Source organism: Grus americana, chromosome 12 (assembly GCF_028858705.1).
Source record: "Grus americana isolate bGruAme1 chromosome 12, bGruAme1.mat, whole genome shotgun sequence".
NCBI classification, from domain to species: domain Eukaryota; kingdom Metazoa; phylum Chordata; class Aves; order Gruiformes; family Gruidae; genus Grus; species Grus americana.
The window spans coordinates 19,802,541-19,822,067 of NC_072863.1; the positions used below are offsets into that span (position 1 = coordinate 19,802,541).

Here is a 19,527-nt window from a genome sequence, read left to right on the forward strand (position 1 = left end):
TTAAAGCAATATGTAGCGGTTCAGGACTGATTCTTTAAGTCCAGGAGGATGTGGTCTTGTTTATCTTGTAAAAACAGCTGCTGCCTTTGTGCTTGTGTTCAGGAAATGGATAACTTTAACGATTCGCGCCTCTTAACATTTATATACAAGAGCTGTATCAAGCTCCCTGTAGCTGCTGCACTCGCTCACATGTTGGGCTGAAGTCCAATATGGGATGCAAGAGCATGTATGATAAATACTGGAGATTCTGTTAAGTCAAAAATTACTCTTCCTGCTGTGGGGATGAAGTAGGAAGGGAAGGAGCTTTCCCGTTGTGCCACAAAAGTGCAGAATCACTTTTGGCTGCAGCCCTAGAAATCCTCCTTCACAGGAGAGGTACAGGATTAAATGAGGTCATGCTTTCATCTCCCTCACACCTACTTCATTCTGGTGTGCAAAGAACTGATAAGAATAGAGCTCTGTATCAAAAATGTGTAATGGGGAAGAGGAGGGAAGAGTGGAATAATAAGGGAGAGGCAGGAGGAGAGTTTAAGACCCTTGCCACCTCCCTCAGGAAGGGAGCTCACAGGAGTTCACAGGCAGGCAGTCCCCTTGAGAAGAAATTTGCTTCATGGTACTCTTGCAGTTGTCCTTACAGGAGTAGATTATTGGAGGTGCAATGGCTGAAAGTTTGAGCAGCTCAAATGCAAACCTTTCCCTTAGTTTGATTTTCTCTTGCTTATGTTAATCTTCCTGCTACATTTTATGAATGAAGCTAGTCGCCTCCCACTTGTTGCTTTTACACGGGACAGGAAAGCAAATGTATTACTTTTCAAGACGAGATGGCAGAAGTCCAAACATATCTAACAGAGGAAGGAAGCAATCTTATCAGCCTTTCTGGCCCATTGATAAAACCATAGAAGGAAATCATTCAGCTTTAAATGAGGAAAAGGAAGTCTTAGATAAAATTTAGAAGTTGCCTTGGGAGTTTTCATATTGCATCAATGAAAAAGTCACATACAATTAACCAAGCATTCCAGTCTGTATGAGGTGCTTTATTTGTGATATCGAAGCAGAACTATTTACAGTTTTTGACAAGCTTCTCTACAGTGGATCAGTTGACATTTTTCTGGCCTGTCTACTTGGTCATATACCTTTTATCTAAACTCTTCTGTATGGAAAAAAGCTACAGCAGCCATCCTGAAACATGTTTTTTTGCTCCATTCTTGTCATAGAATCTAATTTTTAGTCACCATTACACACAGAGTATTTTGGCATCCTGGTCTTATTTTTAATTTTAAAAAATCTAATTATTTGTATTCAAAGCAAATAAAAACCACAATTACTTGTTTTTTTGTACCTAAGCTGATATCTCTACTGGCAGTGGGTCATGCCGTATAAAAACACTAGTTCAAGGTAGCGCTAACTCACAGATCTCTGCAGTGTACCTTATAACAGACACATCCAGTGCCTCATGTTTTTTCTAGTAAAGTAATTTATCACACTGTGATTGCTGTGATAAGGGAAAACAAACATAATTCCAATTTAATTAGTTGGGTTTAGCACTATTGGGATTGTTACAGTAGCTCAAAGAGGTTGAGGTAAAAAGGGACTCTGACATTGTTTCTTTAGGTCTAGAGTCTGCAGTAATGTGAGCTACAATAAGTTAATTTCAGACTAAAGCTTGAGATAAAGAACAAAATATACATTCAGTCAAAACCAAAGCATCATAGTATTTCAATCATATGGGTAGTTAGGATTATAGCATGGGTTGTTTGATAAACAGATGTTATTCTTTAGAGTCAAAGATTCTGGTTAATGCTGAATGCTTGTATCTTCTTGATACATTAATTATAATTAAGGGTGTCCACTATTTAGACTTATTTTACAATAGTGGTATAAGAATAAATTAACCTAAAATAAAACAAAATGGTCCACAGAGGCAGGACTTTCAATATATGGGTTCTATTTTTTTAATGAAATTCTTATGTTTGAACTTGGATAAGAAACAAAAGTTTGAGCAAGCCCTTGTGGATGCAGTATGTTCCTTTCTGACTGCTGAGACAAACAAGCAAATTGAGTATGCAGATAAAGCCACATTACATAAATTGTGAGTCTATGCATGCTTAAAATACACAGAAAGCAATAATCAACAGCACTATGCTCAATTTAGTGTATCTTGAGAGTAAATCACTTGTTTATTGGCTCTCTGTGAAAGTCAGAAGCATAGTCTTGCCAAACTCTCTCACGTGCAAACTTGGTCATCTATCAAACTTTACTTTCTTATTCCAGAAGATCTGGTATTTTAGATTTTATTTGAATGTATTTGATCTCATCATTCTATTTTCAGTCTTAGAATAGGTGACAACTGCAGTTACCATTATGGGCAGGAAGATTGAAGCATGATTTCTTTGTAGGAATTTAAATGTTTTTCTCTGAAGAAATGAGCAGATTGTCTACATGTATCTTGTAAGTATATGGGACAGAGAACCGTATGAGATTCCTTCCCTTCTGGAGTTAATACTGTGATGGGCACCTGAAAAATGCCCCAGACAGCAGAAAATGTGCTGCTTTCCTACTTACAGTTTTTCTGTCCTAATGAGGCTAAAATAGAATTCTGGCTGTTCTACCTACTTTATTCTTTTTGTTTTGTTATCATGGACCCACTATGTGGTTGTCAAGCCTGATTTATCAGAGCCCTGTTCACTGTGACCTTTAAAGTACACCATGTTACTGTATCAAAGTCAGTTTTCCACTAAGAGAGAAATGAATCGGTTGACATAGCTGTGGCCTTTTACAGCTTGCAGAATTGCTAGGGTCAGAGGCTCTCTTTGTACAGTTAGGCTGTAGGTCAGTAATATGTGAACTAAGTCAAATCTCAAAACGTACTCTCTTCTGTCCTGCTCCTACCTGTTACAACATGAAGGACGCTTTGCATACAGCAGAGGTAGAAGTATATCGTTGAGCATCCACCAAAAGAAAAAGAAAACCCAAAGTTCTTACAGAATCAGCTGAACAGTTGTTTTCTTTCTGTCAAAATGTGATAGTCCTGTTTGCTGGTTGTATTTCAGGCAAAAGAGGTGGAAACCAAATTATTTAATCATCCCATGCAGCCTCCAGTGTAGTCAAAACAAGCTCTACCAGAATGACAACTGCCACAGACCTTGGTCCAGTCTAGTGATTTCTTCTGCTCTAACAAGCTCCTACAAAGGTTTTTTTGTTTGTTTGTTTGGGGTTTTTTGGGGTTTTTTTTGCAAATACTCAGACTGCCTCTCAATTTTGGTTGTCTGCAATTTAGGGCAGCACTCTAAAATAGAAAGGGGACGCTTCTGGGCAGTCTCCAAACAAGCTCAAATAAATAATTGATGTAATATAAAAAAGATCTTTGAATTATATATAGGTGTAACATTTTGTCATATACATAGACACACATATATGTCCTGATGATTCAGCTTAAGTGCTGAACAAGCTATGTCTTTAAAAAGAAGGGATTTTTCAAAATACTTTTCTTTTAAACCAAAACACAGCACAAATTACACGCTGAATTTCTGATGATATGATTTACCCTAGACTGGAAAAAAGGGATGAGCTATATAACATGGAATTCCTGGTCACACTAGTTCAGTTCACAGGAACATCTAGTTGCATTCCAAATATGTTTCCATGTTTTCATAACAGTGATAAACGAATGTAGAGAGAGCAAGAGCTATATGTTAGTGCAGTTGCCTGAAACCCTTAGAAATCAGTGGATTTGAAGCTATTAAAATACAGCTTCTCTCTGGGATTTCTTTAGATTCTGGATCATTCCTTAAAATTAGATGACTTCTCTCACTTGTAACTAATACTGATGTATATCTGGCGTAATTTCATTGACAGTTACCCAGGGAGAGGTTAGAAGAGACCCATTCTGTGCATACTGAAAGCAACATAACATCTCTTTATCTCCTGGAAATACTTACATCTAAAACACTTATCCAAAAGCATAGCAGCCCCTGATTTGAGTTTGTTTAATTCCTCTGTGCACAGCCTATTCCAGCTGTGATGTTTTTTCAGGCTCAATATAAAAAGGTAATTCAGACAGGTGTAGCACAGGTTTTAGTCTTCAATTAGGTCAAATTACAATTAAATCTGACAGTAAAAAATAGGTTAATTGCTTTAGACCCAATTTAACAAGAATTAGGCCTTGTATAAAAACACTTCTCGTATAGAAAAAAAAAAAATTTATCTAGGTGAAGGAGGAGGAAAACTTTGCTTTATTTTTAATATCACAATAAGAAAACTTTTTAATCTTTATAAAGAGACATTCAAATATTCAGGTATTAAATAGTCAAGATAAACCCTAGGTCAAACCTGGCAAGGTATAATCTTTTACAGCTAACAGAAGACTTCTTTCTGAGCCATTCTTAGGAGCAGCCAGGTAACCTATGGAAGAGACAACAGTCTTTTGCTGGTTTTCAAAGATTTAAATTTTGAAAAAATTGCATTTATTTTACTTTTTGCTTGAGCTCACACAATCTCACTAATGTTCTAGTCATGAGTAGCACTAAGGATTGACCCGCCGTCTGCTTCTCTGCACTTTTTGTCTGATTGGGGAATGAGAAGGAAGAATATGGCAGAGAGTTCTTGCTCTCCTGTGAATGTGGCCAAGCCACTGTAGGTCTCATTGTACCAGAGAGTTACTCCACAATAGTTCATGCTTTGTGCAATATGATTTTCATTAGGACTTTGACTCTTGGTAATCAGGTATGCCCAATAACACACCTCAAGACTTGTTATATAGGCAATGTAAATCTTTCATATGAATCCTGAAGTGAGTTAAACTGTAAAAAAAAGAACATCTTAATAATCCTGATACTTTCCTGTTGGACTTTACCTTACCATTAACTATCTCAGGTGTTTATAAAGCCTGCTTGACTTGTTGGTTTTATTTGAGAGGAACCTGTGCAGTCTTTATACGATGCTAACTGAAATAAAAGGAATAGGAAAAATGCAAACATTTAATATATCTTCTTGTGGACTTGAACATACTGGAATAACCCTGCCAAAACATTGATGGAACATATGTTATAAAGTATTTGCAGCATCGAGAGCTAAAGGGAGGCTCATGTTCTTTGGCTGATTATATATCTGTTATACTGGAGTATGTGGCGCTCTTCTCTGAGAAAGCTAAAGCTTTGTTTCCTATCCAAGACTATATGTAGGTACCAGAAAACATTTGTAGTAACATAGGAGATTAAGACCACATAAAAAAGGAAGAAGAATGAGAAAAGGTTGATGGGCGGGGGGGAGAAAAGGGTCGTTTGGTTCCTCTGGCATGGAATTACATGTCTGGACTTTATCTAACAAGCAGGTTTGACATTTATACTGTGTTTATCTCAGTGTGGCATCAGAGATCTGGATTTCTGTCTGTGTGACTATAGGAAAGTCACTTTGCCCCTCTGTGCCTCCATTTGCACCATAACCTCTCATTTGTCTTCATTTAGAATTTACGTTCTGTGGGGTTGGAAACTGTGTGTGTTTGGGCAACCCCTAAGGCATGAATCTCAGATGCAGCCTCTGCATATTGCTGAGATACAAACATTGCTACTTCTGTTGTGACTCTAAAGAAGCCATTTGATCTCTTTGCCTTTATTTCCTCAACTCTAAAATGGGACAGTAACTCACATGTGGGTTATGAGGATTAACTGGTTAATGCTAATGAAATATTTTTAGTTCCTCAGAAAGCTTTTAAGGACAGCAAAATATTGTTGAGGAAATGACAAATGCATTCCATTTGTTTTTCATTAATTCACATATGCTATATGATTGACATAAAAAAATGCACTTTCGATAGATCACATAGAATAGTCCATCTCACGGCAGAAGTTTGTTAAGTGTTGTAAGCTGGCTTTTTACAACTTTGTGCAAGGGAAGTGGAAAGAGGAGGGAACCACGCATAAGTTTGCTTCAAGAACACCAGGTATTTTAATGATTTCCTGTGTCCAGTCTGAGGGTCCTCCTCTACCATTCAGGAGTGACACTGTGTAAACAACGGTAGAGTAACCTCGAAAGACTAGTGAGCTCTCCAAGAATTAAAACCAAACTAGTATGTGACTTTTTTCAAAGTATACCAGAGAAGCATACAAGAAGCCTGTTCAAATTTCAATTAAGAAAATGAAACAGCGGTTCGTATCAAAATCTGATTCATTTTAGCAATGCGAGGTATTGAGAACAGAGCCATTCAGTCTTTTGTTCTCCCAAGTAACTAAGAAATTAGGGAACCTTGCTATATACAGTGTAAGGAACACAGAGAATTTCAGTGCAGGAAATTATATGGAGAGGCTAATATGAAAGAGTCAGAAAAGCCCCTTTATCCCAGGAATTCATGATATAAAAAGTGAGAGAATAAATAAAAGGAGAACCTGCAAGCCTTTAACACTGAGGATAAAAATCCTTTTTTCCCAAACATCTTCCTAAGGAACGGTAATAAGCTCTAACTGTGGATAGCGAGCTTCCTCAGAGATGTTGGTGAATGGCTGGGTGACTTAGTGTGTAAGTAAGAAAACAGCTAGATAGTTTTTAATGTTAAAAATTTCAATTTTCATATTTTTACAAGATTTAAGATCTGGCCGGAAAGGTATTATTTTTGTTACTGAAATCACTCAGCAATTCATATGGCTCCGTTGACTTCAGATACGTATATATATTAGAACCAAAAGCTTTTCAATGATAGAATGTTCCATAAAGGGTTTTAAAGTCAGAAGTATTTCATATTTGTTTCCAATTTGCATGGCATCAGGAAACTATCATGATATATTTATATTTGCATGTGTATGCATATATGTGCATATAGGGAATGTAGAAATACAATAACCCTGGTAGGACGCTGAGTATGTTCAGGCTGAAGAAGAGAGAGAGACAGGCTGCCTGATAACTGAAGAAACGGTTCATTTTATTCTGTGCAGGCAGGAAAGGGAGTGCAACATAAGCAAGACATTTCATTTGTGGTTGAATCCACAGATGAGCTATTGTAGAAAGTATTCTCCAAAACATGCTTACATGAGAGATGGGGCACGTGGTACTGATTAGATTCAGTACCAGCAGGGCAGTTTTATTACACAGAAACATTACAATTTGAAAGCTGCAAACGTGTTTCAGTGTCAGAAGGCTGTCCCTTTATTGTCACTCTGCCTGAACGGGAATTAACGGAGCTCTGCACCTTCTCAGAAAGTGCTCAGCACCTTTTAGCTTTGGCCAATGTTCTGGTTGGAAGGATTCAAAGCTAGAGACAATGTTTTCTTTTAATAGTCAAACATGCTGGAAAACAAAGCATGCCTCACATTCCACTGAAGTCAGTGGTTTCTGTCTCTTTTTGCACTTCAGATCACTTCCAGTCCCCTTTGGCAGGAAAGGAAGAGCCTGTGTTTGTGTCTGCATTGTCTGCTTTCCTCCATGGGTACTGAGCTCACGCCTATCAGACACAGAGCGATGCAGCCCTTGCGTTACCGTGCGGTTGCTGCTGTGTCCAGTCACTAAATGCCTTCTTGCCTATTAGCTGATCGATTAGCAATAAGGAAAAAAGAGATCATAAAAAACAGAGCTACGGCTTTTTGAAATTTGGTCTTCTCCTGGGATGCCACTGATGTGGTGTGCACTCTTTTTATCTAGATGATACCTAGAAGCTTGGTCAGTGGAACCTTTAGTTGGATTTATTCAGATACATTAGATCTATAAAAACAAGAGAAGGAAAAAATTTTGAGCACTCATTTATCTGAAAATGTCAGTAATTAAATACGAGCTTGGGAAACCCAATGCCCAGATGTTGTACGGTGGTGTTATTCTCAGAGCATCTTCTGAGCCTTGATATAACAACCATTCTGAAAAATGTTGAGCGCCATTCTTTGGAATTATTTTTCTGCTAGAAACAGATTTACACAGCAAATCAAAATGATTTTAGAATCAGTTTAACCAAATTAAGAAGGTTAAGAAAATATATTAGTATATGTTGGATTTAACACTTAGAACATTTCAGCCTTTATTTGTCTGTTTTCTGCTTTTTACCTCCTCTCTTTTTTCTAGACTATGAATCAACAGTAAGCTCAATTTCCAGGTCTAAACTTTGTTTCAATGACTATTTTTCCAAACCAGGGAGAATAGGAACAATAATAAAAAATACAATAATAAAAAACACAGAAGACTCTCTACTAAGCATATAATTATCCCACCAGTGTCTGTAATTCCTGATTGGATTCATGGTGATAAATGGAAGAATCCCTAACTAATTTCACTTTTTGAAATAACTCCTCTTTCAGATTTCCCTTTATATTTAACTATTGCTCATGAGAGCATTCTGCAGGATAGGCAGTACCAAATCAGCATTTCATATCTAACATTTTCGTTGTTTTCTAATTGTTTGATTTTACATATGGATTTAATTTGTTCATCTAACAAAAGTCAGGATAACATGAACACATATGATTTAGCAAATATGCGAGATTGTATTCTAAAAAAACACAACTACTGTGCTTGCTAGAAGGAAGTGCCAGGGGCCCTCCCAACATGAATTGTTAATTACTTTCCTCTTCTGCTGCAATAAAGAACTCATTAAATGCCAAATTATTTCCCTAAACAATGAGTAGCACTGGTTCCTCTTTGGCCTATGTGCTTATTTATTCAGAACTACAACTTCCTTAATTGATACATAGATGCAAAGGAAAAGGAAATCCAACAGTGAAGCTATTTTTGAATCATACGTGGTCAAGGACAACATCAAAATATTCTTTAATGATGAAAAAAGACAATTCAGTTTTCAGGCCCCAAAATCTATAAAGTAGGAACATGAAACTTTTCCAAATGTCCTCACATTTTGTTTTACCCTTAGGCTGAGGACATAGGAAATATCACCCTGATGGGTCTGTTGCTTCTTCAAGTTCTAAATTCTTTGTAGCAGGAGAGTCGACTTACAGCTCTTCTCCACTTGAATGAAAGCACTGCTTGAACAGCGTTATAGTATGCAAAAGCACTTGTGTTTGTGAATGAGGAGACATTTGAAAATACATTATTTGGGAAAGCAGGAGTGAAGATGGCATTACAGGAGGCATTTTGAAAGACAAAACATAGTAGATGTATTTTGGGAAAGCACAGAAACTCAGAAGTCTAAAGAGTTAAACAGAAAAATAAAATAGAAAAGAAAACAAAAAGAGAACTTTTAAAATAGTCCCATTAAAATATTTGCTATCAAAGCGTACACCTGGAATATCTAAAGAAGAGCACATCGTGACAGTGTAACACCTTAAACTCATTGAGGGTTCACAGGTGCAAAGCCTATGTAAACTTCCTGGGACCGTCCCACAGAGTGCTGACATCTTCGTGTTCCCCAGAAGCCAATGGGAATTGAAAGTTGTCAGTGTTTTGCAAAATCAAACCCTCGAAAAGTCCAAGAAAAATAATGCATGCTGGGAAAAAAATAAAATAATTAAAAAAAATCAACAGCCTTGATAGTAGAAAGATAGTGAGACTCAGTACTGCGATGAGAAGTGATGTGGTGCTGCCTCCTGAGCACAGCTGAAGGCAGCGGGAAGACGGTGGAGGGCTTTGCCAAGGCTGACTGTGGAGAGGGAGGAGCGATTGCCATGAAAGACCTGTGAGACAAAAGACCTGCTATATGAAAAGCTGAGCAAAGACTGATAAGTAGCTCAACACCACACAAATAAGGTGAATAAAATACATACCGAATGAATGTTGGGTTTTGTAATGGCTGGGCCAGTGCTGGGGCCAGGTAACAGGCAGTGGAGATCATGGGATGGCTTTAGACCCTGACAGGCTCCTGCAGAAATCAGTGGCAACATTATTAATAGCACGACATCAGATAATGAACTTCGGTAACAACCCTGCTTGAGGTGCTCACATTTGGCGATGCTGCTGGGGTTTATTAGGACCGACCCTTGCCATGATCTGTTGCAACTCCAGACAGTACTGGTTGACCGGGACTGCTAAATGGTAGTTATTGTTTTTAGCAGAACTTCTCTGTGTCATGCTGACAAATGTGTCACTTACCATGCAGAAAGGTTTATTAAAGCACAAAATAACAAACCACGTGGTCGTCGACATCACTGGTTCATACCAGACGTGGTTCTGGCTGTACCTCTGTTTTCCCTAGTCACACCAATTTTCTGGGTGCTGCTCGTGGGAAGTACAAAGACCGAATGCTTTGCTGGCACAATAGCAGAGTGCTCAGGACACTGTTACTATTTTGATTTGCATTGCACTACTTTTATGAGTACATTCAGTAACTTCTGATGTATTTTCTCACAGAACGTACAGCACAATCTGGGCCGGATTTTCATGAGCCTTTATTGCTAGTAGACAATAGCACATGGTGGATTCATCTGACATGTTGTTACATTTTCCTATACTAACCTTTTTGGGGAGGAAAAAATAAATAACTGTTTGACACACACACAAGGAATGTTGGTCTGCAACCCAGGTCAATGTAAGCCTACAAAATTCCTCTTGGTTTTATTGCTGGCATTGTCATTAACAGTGTTCTCTGCCTGTTATCTGGTCAGATTAATTCTTTTTCTGTTATTTCAAGGCATTCCATTACATTAAGCTTAAAGCTGTCATCGACGTGTATGCAGTTTATAAAGTAATGTTACCATTACCTCACCGTTTCTCTTTGCAATAGCGTCCCTGCCCTGCAGTACGACAATGTCATGTACTCCTCCCAGTGATTTTCCCTCAGTAAAATCTGTGACTGTGGTTTTCATAGTAATTGAATTACTATGCTGAAGAAGTTGTTGCCGATTTCTTCACATTTCTGCTGAGGATTAGTGTGAAAGGTTATTTGGTGTTAGGTGCTGTCTGACTTAGAGCAACTGAATCTGTACACAGTAGTTTCCTATCTATTTTCCATTCCAAAAGTGCCTCAAGATCTGAAAAAACATGAGGTAAGTAGAAACAGTTGAGAGATGAGAGACAAATAGCTGGGCAAGTTCCTTTGCAAATCACTGGTGTAGACATAGAAAGCAGGTTGGCCCTCATCGTGTGTGTTACCATCTTCCTTCTGAGTTCATCATGAAAATTCATTGTACAGAGGCTACTAACTTTAATCCTCATTAGGGAATAAATAAAAATAGACTGTACTCCAGGAGCTAGATTCCCAGCTCAGTGAGTAATTACTTTGATTTCAGGATTTACAACATTGTAACTGCTCAGAATGTTTTCTCTCTTTCTGTGTCCAAATTGTTTTGTCTAGGCAAGCTTTCATGTTTGGACTTATAAATACAAAGGCATAAAACTTTCTCCTGTTATCCACGGCTGTTTCAAGGCACTCGCATCCTCTCATCTGTTAGGAAGCAGCCACGTTGCCTGAGTTTTCAGGGACTGGATGCCCACCAGTGCAAACGAGATAGGTGTCAGTTTATTTGGAATAGCTGCTGGCGGTGTGGCAAGTAAACCTGTGCCATTCAATAACAGATGTCACACGTTGCAGAGAGGTCACGCCAGCTTCAGGATGCAGATACAGGCTTAAGTTCAAAACATGGCAAATTTATTATTATTCAAGGGTTTATGTTATTTCACAACTCTTTTGCAGCTAGGATTTTCCCAAAATCACCTATTCTTACGTCCATGACTTTAGTCTAAGACACATTAAAGAAGTTCTATACAGACTTGGGGTTATGGGTTGAAAACTTCACTAAAACTATTTATTTTGAAGTATCATCACCACATGACCACAAGTAATCCACCTGTTTCTTACAGGATTAGTGAATTCTTTTTTAATAAAGTGGGTGGAGGGAGCGGGGTGGTCAACAGAATTTATTGCTCATGTGGTACCTCTTCAGAGCTTGACTGTTATGTCTACATCCTAAAACATTGTGCAGGAAGATAGAAGTGTTGTTCATGTTAATAAATTACATTTTGTGTATAAATTTCCACTCTGAAATGAGTAGATATCACATGCACCTACCCTAAATCTAACACCCTTAATAATTCAATTTATTTTAAATTGTATTAGTGATCCATAAAACATCCACACTGGTACACCAGTGTAACTCAGTTGACTTTGGGTCTATCACTGCAAAATTCACAAAAATTTATCTGGAAGCTAATGTAGTCCATGTCAGACTATTTTAAACTTACTGGCATTTTATACAAGCATCTAATTGCTGTAAAGAATCCCAACAAGCTGCTCTAAGAAAACAATTTAAAGTAACCTGAGAGAATTGACAGAACATTGCTCTTTCTAGGATCTTATCCTCTAAACCTTCTTCCCTGTAAACCAGCACGTTGTTACTGTTCAAGTCTTCACTGGGATATAAGTGAAGTTATAATTTTTCACTGCCTGCTTTAGGAAGCCGTAATATTTCTGACCTGCATATGTAGGGTCTCAAAAGTGAGACAGACTTGTAAAGCAACTGACACTGAGATTTTTCACAGTAGTAAGCAGATGGTACCTACAGGCAGGTGGGTGGCTGCAGGAGACATACTCTGAAAATACAGAAGTGAGTCGAGGAAGCCCCATGCATTTTACTTCACAGACCCTTTGCAGTCGCCTAACCCTACTGTCTGAATTAGAATTGCCTTAGACTTTCTAGTTCAGAGTTTGTTTATGGCACCGGCTTGTTCTTGTTCCTGATAGTTGTTCAAGGTTGTAAAGATCCATCTAAAAATAAAAATTAGGACATGTCCCTTGTGCACATTTCTGTCTCCTTTCTCAAATGAGACCGACCAGAAAGCAACTGACACCAATACTCACAGCCTCGGTTGAATATAGAACAGTGCAGAATACACCAGGGCACCAGGGAGTGCTGCTCTCAGTGCACGATTGCTCTGTGATTCATCCTGGCAAAAGAGCAGTGTTGTAACCTAAGTTAAGTTGCTAGAAGAGATGTTCTTTTTTGCAGAATTCTCTCTGATAGGAGAAATAGAAGTATGTACTCAATGTGTAGAGAAGCCTTCACGGATCAATGACAAAATTTCCTTGGTTCTCAAGAGTCTTCAGTGTCTGGGGCATCTAGTGTAAATACTCCCAAAATTCCCTTTCTGTATTAATCTATCAGGCTCTTGCATACTCCAGAGCCCACTTTAAATTATTATCATAAATGTGAATTTAAGCGTATTTTGTTCTTTTTCTGCAGTTGAGTGTGCTAAGGTGCATAGTATCACTGTCATTTTACCTTCTTGTTTTTCTGCTTGAAATTTAAAAAGAACTTGGAAGCTTTTATTCTGATCCTGTACCTAAGTGCCACATAGTCTTATTACAAATATCTGTGAATATAAAAATAATTCACTTTTTGCACATTTTCCTGTCCTTTTGTGTTAATTGCATTTGTGAGACACTCAAAGGTACTGTTTGTGTTTGAAGATCCTTTATTACCATGTGATGTCCAAATTTCAGTAATTTATTTTGTTCTCATGGCTAGGATGTTAGACAGAGACCTAATATACTAAAAAGCTGTAGCTCTGTGTGGGATGTGTGTAGCCTCTTTTAGGTAGCGTAAGAAAACATTTTGATATTCAGGAACATTCCCCCATCATGTTCTTGAAAATATCTAACATTTTGTACAATCTGCTGAATTCCAAAAGGAAGAAATATTCTACAGTGTTGTCAGACCTTTACATAAATGTTCTTCTTCCCTCTCCTTTTGCTCCTTCTATCTCAAGAACAGATGTTTTAATAATGAGAAGGAATCTTCACTAAAGAAACAAGTAGCATCTCTTTCTCCTTCTAGAGGAGTCTATCTGATTTTTTGCAGGTTCTCATCATCATTTCATCAAAGATCTATCAGATAGCAACAGACACCCCAGTTGGACTCTGTGAGGTTGCTGGTTCTTTTGCTCCCCCAGTTGTAGAGTGCTGTGCTTGGAAGGAAATTATTTATACTATTTTTAATTACTATTACTAATTTTGCAGAGGCATACAGCTGGTGTTGGGAAGCCTTAGCACTTGGCTAAGCTGGTGGTTGCCAGTGGTAAATGGAGTTTGTAAGAACAACTTTAGATAAAGTTTTGTCTCAGTATTCTAAGCTTTTTAAACTCTTATCAGTGTCCCAGCCCAGTCTGAAAGATTTTACAAGCTTTGCAAAGTAAGAAAGTTTTCAGGTCCCCATCTAAGGTGAATAAAAGTGCTCTAAGTTGTGGTGGTTCTGGGACAAGAAATTCTGACACCTACTTATCCAGGAACTTGTTTCATTGGTGTTTTGGTGTGATCAGCATATGAAAAACAAATGCACAGACAACTGAAAGCCAGACTTCCATCCACAACTAAATACGGACGTATGACTGTGGCAGTGAACATTGACAAATATATCTTCCAGTTTTTCTTTCCTTACTCTTCAAAACCAAAGTTCCTCCATTGGTAGAAAGTAAATATATTGCACCAAATTTTGTCCTTTAGACTTTACTCTGACATGCAATGACTAAATGTTGCCCTGATGTTTGACCTCAGTCACAAGCCATATACTGCTTGGTAGTCTAAGAATGTTTAGCCCGTGTCTGACCTCATAAATCATTACTGGAGTGTGGAAACACGCAATGCCGTCATCTGTAGTGCGTGGCGTGGAGAACAGTAGTGCTTCAGGGTGTTGCGTAGGTGCCACCTGTCGATGAGATGAGGAACAATTCTGTCCACGAAAGTACAACTGGAGTTGCTTTGTCTTGCCATCTCTCTGTCTTTTTTATATTCAGTGAATTTAAAGATTGGCATCAGTCAACTGAAGTTCAGTAAAAGACTTATCCGTCTTTAATTGAATGATGGAGACATAAGTAGCTGCTGGTTATTTTTGACCATGTTCCTTTACACCACAGATGCGCCTTTAAAAATCCTTGAGCTTAGTGATGTTTAATCAAATCCCATTTTTGCAGGAATAACATTTTGGGTGACTTATGATAAATCCACATTGTTGATACATAAGGATCATTTAAAAAAAAGTCTATATAGTATTCTTTAGCTTAGTCCAAAAAAAGTAAGCAGATCTGTTCTGAGGCACCAGCAAGCCATGGGTGCACGGAGCTGAGAGGAAAGCAGGTAATTTTCAAGGACAGGGCTATTCTGCTTGTGTAGCACACACTCTCTGCCCGAGAGTTTCATCCAACACACGTGCTGCTGATAGTGCGTGCTTTTAGTGGAAAGGTTTTTTGAAGAGAGTTTTCTTGTCTGTTGATTTGTTGTATGTTGTGAGCAGTTTAAGTTAACACACTGAATATTTCCACTCGTGCCATATTCTCTTACAAAGAAGTAATTAACTGGGTAATTGTCTGGCAGGTACTATCTCCGCTAACTAGATTTCCCATCCGTTATGTGCTTGATTCTGCTATTTCCCATTGGAATACACCTTAAAAGCAGGTTTTTTCAGGATGCATCTTGATCTACTTTTTTCATTACCTTCCCTCCTGGTGCTTATCTCTTACAGTTCATAAAACATCTATTTTGATGAGGACAACTCTCTTCTCTCAGTTCTCCAGAGGTATTACATGGCTGTCTTCAATTTCCACGTTCTCGTCATGCACATTTGTATGGTGATTTCATCAAGTCTCATATTCAAAGCTTGTCCATGCTCTGAAGTTTTGCAGGTCTACCTCTCCATTTCTGAGCATTCTCCTGTCTCATAATGCTGCTTCGTTTCCTGTTGAATATCTTCTTTGCAGGGAATAACAGCACAGTCCTCCCTGTTGCTCAACCCTGTAATAACGTGCTGTTTTGTTCATCTAATATTCAAATTCCACTGCTTCTTCATGCAAAACATTCCCTAATAACATTTCTAATAAGCATATTTGTCCTTTCCCCACAGCTATGACTCTCTAAAGTCACTCCCCAGCCCTGACTGTTGTAACATCTTCCATATGTTCCAGGATCTGGAATTTCTCTCTCCCCTCTCCCCCATAGTTTGTATAAAATCTATTTCTTAGTCTCATCTTCTTAGCCTGGAGACCTGACCAAATCCTTCCATCTTCTCTGCCACATAATTTGATCCACTAAACACTACTTTCCACCTCCCCTTACGCAAGTGTCCTTAGCTTACAGTGAACCACCTCGAACTTTTTAGAGATGCTACAGGACCTGTAATTCTGACTAGAGTTGCACAGCTACACAAAATCCCATTTGGGGAACCCTGCACATTATGTAAGAAAAAATGCTCAAAACCTAAGGACAGGAACAAAATGTAACATTTTCCAGTATTTCAAACCCCATAGAGAATCACTGATGACAAATTTAACAAACAATTGTTTGTGTCAGACAATATGAGAACTATTGAGCAAACAGCTGTTGCTCCAGATGGAATATTACGACAGCTGGTGGGTCCAGGTGCATTGCTCTGGAATGAATCAATGGAGCATTGGTGTGTTGGTTTATTCTTGGCTGTTTTGATGGCACTTCTACCAGTTTCTTCGATGCTCTGCTCTCAATCCTTAAGAAACCATTTTTTGCACTATAGTGTATTAATGTGTTGAAATGTAAATAATAGGGAGAGGATTTAAAGTTGTTATTATTGATAGAGAAGAATTTAGGGACACAGCTGTGGTGGGTTGACCCTGGCTGGAGGTCAGGTGCCCACCAGAGCCGCTCTCTCACTCCCCTCATTCACTAAACAGGGGAGAAAAGGCATAATGAAATGCTTGTAGGTTGAGATAAGGACAGGGAGAGATCACTCACTAATTATCGTCACGAGCAAAACAGACCGAACTTAGAGAGGGAATTCATCTAATTTATTACTAGACAAAACAGAGTAGAGGAATGAGAAAATAAAATCAACTCTTAAAACACTTCCCCCCACCCCTCCCATCTTCCCGGGCTCAACTTCACTCCCGGCTTCAACCTTCCCCCCCCTTAGCGGCACAGGGGGATGGGGAGTGGGGGTTACGGTCAGTTCAGCACATGGTGTTTCTGCCGCTTCTTCATCCTCAGGGGGAGGACTCCTCTCATCATTCCCCTTCTCCAGCATGGTGTCCCTCTCACGGGGTGCAGACCTTCAGGAGCAAACTGCTCCAGCGTGGGGTCCCCCACGGGGTCACAAGTCCTGCCAGCAAACCTGCCCTGGCGTGGGCTCCCCTCTTCACGGGTCCACCGGTCCGGCCTGGAACTTGCTCCAGCGTGGGCTTCCCACGGGCCGCAGCCTCCTTCAGGTGCCTCCACCTGCTCCGGCGTGGGGTCCTCCACGGGCTGCAGCTGGAATCTCTACACCCCCTCATCCTTCCTCCATGGGCTGCAGGGGGACAGCCTGCTTCACCGTGGTCTTCACCACAGGCTGCAGGGGGATCTCTGCTCCGGCGCCTGGAGCTCCTCCTCCCCTTCCTTCTGCACTGACCTTGGTGTCTGCAGAGTTTCTTACATCTTCTCACTCCTCTCTCCGGCTGCAAAAGCTCTCTCTCCAAGTGTTTTTCTTCTTCTTAAATATGTTATCACAGAGGCGCTGATTGGCTTGGCCTTGGCCAGCGGCGGGCCTGTCTTAGAGCCGGCTGGCATTGGCTCTATCAGACACAGGGGGAGCTTCTAGCAGCTTCTCACAGAAGCCACCCCTGTAGCCCCCCCGCTACCAAAACCTTGCCACGCAAACCCAACACACAGCCTATTATAATTCTACTAGCATATTCACCTTGATTTTTTAAAACATGATTACAGGAGATGATCGCTTTTCCTATACTTTGTCTTTTAGATATTCTTAAGTTGTTCAGGAGCAGAGAGAGCATTTTGCATATAGATAGCTTATCTGTATCCTCATTTTCCTGATTGGGACACTGTGCTGGGTGCAACAATGGCTGAACCTTTATTAAGGAAATTGTCTTCTTTCTGAGAACTGAACTAGGATCAATACTGAATGCCACATAGGTCCCTGAATAAGTTGGATGGATTTGACTGGAGGTTTAAATGTCTAACATTCTACAGCCTATTACCAGTACCCTGAATCATCTTATTATCTGATCTGGTTTAGTGCCTAAAAGGAAAGAATATCTCTCAATATCCCTGCAGAATAATCTTGAAATATAAATCCAAAGGTCATCTAGGAAATCCCTCATGTTTCTGACTTAGCTGGTCTGGTCGTCTTCTTTCGGAGGAGATTCTTTATATCCTTAAACCTCTTCCCAAGAGAACAGCAACATGGGGAAATAGTATTTTTAAAGATGATAATCCCTTTCCTCTCTTTGATATAAACTCTGAAGAAATGCAGAAAAACAATTTATAAAATGTCTTAGGGCTTGTTTTTTCTGAATATTTACCTTTCTTGGCTGTTTGGTGATAAAATCATAAAGGTTCTTATAAATTACTCACAGCTTGTGTTCCCCCCGTACTTACTGCTGTGTTTTTTAAATACATTCCTCATAGGCAGACTAGTACAATCATGGGAGTTGATAATCAGATTTAGTGTTCTTTAGTGAATCAGTACTTGCACTGCAGCAATGCAGATTTTGTTATTAATAAACACAAGTGGGAATGAGAATGAATCCTACTGAGTATTTGGTAAATGCAGTAAAAATGTTGCAGGAAGATTCACATGCTTTCTGTTATGAGAGATCCATTCCAAAGGTTATAGCTCGTCAACAGAAAAATAAATTAGGCTGTTATATAAGAGGTTATACACTGACCTAGCTTTGGGTCTCCACAAAGAAGCAGAACCTGTAAAAGAGTAGAGGTAAAAAGGAAACTTGGGTCTGGCCTTGCTCTTAAGCCCTTCTTCTCTTCTCTGGGCCCAACCATCGCTGGTTTAATGGATATTCCTTAAAATGATTGGAGGGAGGGGGGCACTCACAATTGGATCTTCCGTTTTACTTTTGGTCTGGCTGAGGGCTGAGAATATTTGGGAAGAAGAAGAGTAGATGGTATCCTCTGTGCCAGGCTTCATTAGCAAAGATGGCAGACTTACTGTTTTCCCCCTGGAGAGCACAGATGAGCGTGACACTGCCTTTGTGTGACACTGACATCTGACAGTTCCAGAATCTCCACGGCTATCCTACACCTACACTGACAACTTCAAAGGAAGGGTAGAGCGGGGGTTGCCTTCACAGTGCCCTACCAAGGTACAGAATTCACATGCCAAGAAACCCATATTTAACGTATCGGGGTTATCTGTTTGGAAAAATGTTTATCTTCTCCCCCATAAGTGTAGAAAGTAAGTTATTAATGCACGTTGCTGCCAGACAGCAAATTGTTATTGCAACCAAAGAGACCTAGGCCACTGGCCAGACGGGTGACAGTGATTTTATGGAACCAGGGCAATTCACTGGAAGTGATTCTGCACGTCCTGTGTCTTACTTCAGTAAATTTGATTGCAGGCTATATTTATAATATAAAGGAAAACACAAATGAGAATCAGCTCATTTTGTAGAGTTCCTCTTCATTATTGACACCACTTCCTGTTAAAAGGCTTGTGAATAAGAAACTTTTCTTATTGTTCAAGCAACCATGTTTGTTCATATTTGTTTCACCAACATGCTTAATGTCTCCTTGAGTCATTTGTAGGTATACAATAACACACCCTCTGATGCTAAAATTTATCCTTTGGGCTCCGCTGGGTCTCATGTTGTTTCCATCTCATTATGTATGTACAAGGCTAGAAGGAATACGGAGGA

At 39.3% G+C, this 19,527-nt stretch overlaps 1 protein-coding gene across 4 annotated transcripts in view; it reads left to right on the forward strand.

Moving 5' to 3' along the window:
* NXT2 (nuclear transport factor 2 like export factor 2) overlaps positions 1 to 19,527 on the forward strand; it is a 73,137-nt gene that overhangs the window by 33,540 nt on the left and 20,070 nt on the right. The gene's annotated exons all lie outside the window — the stretch shown is intronic.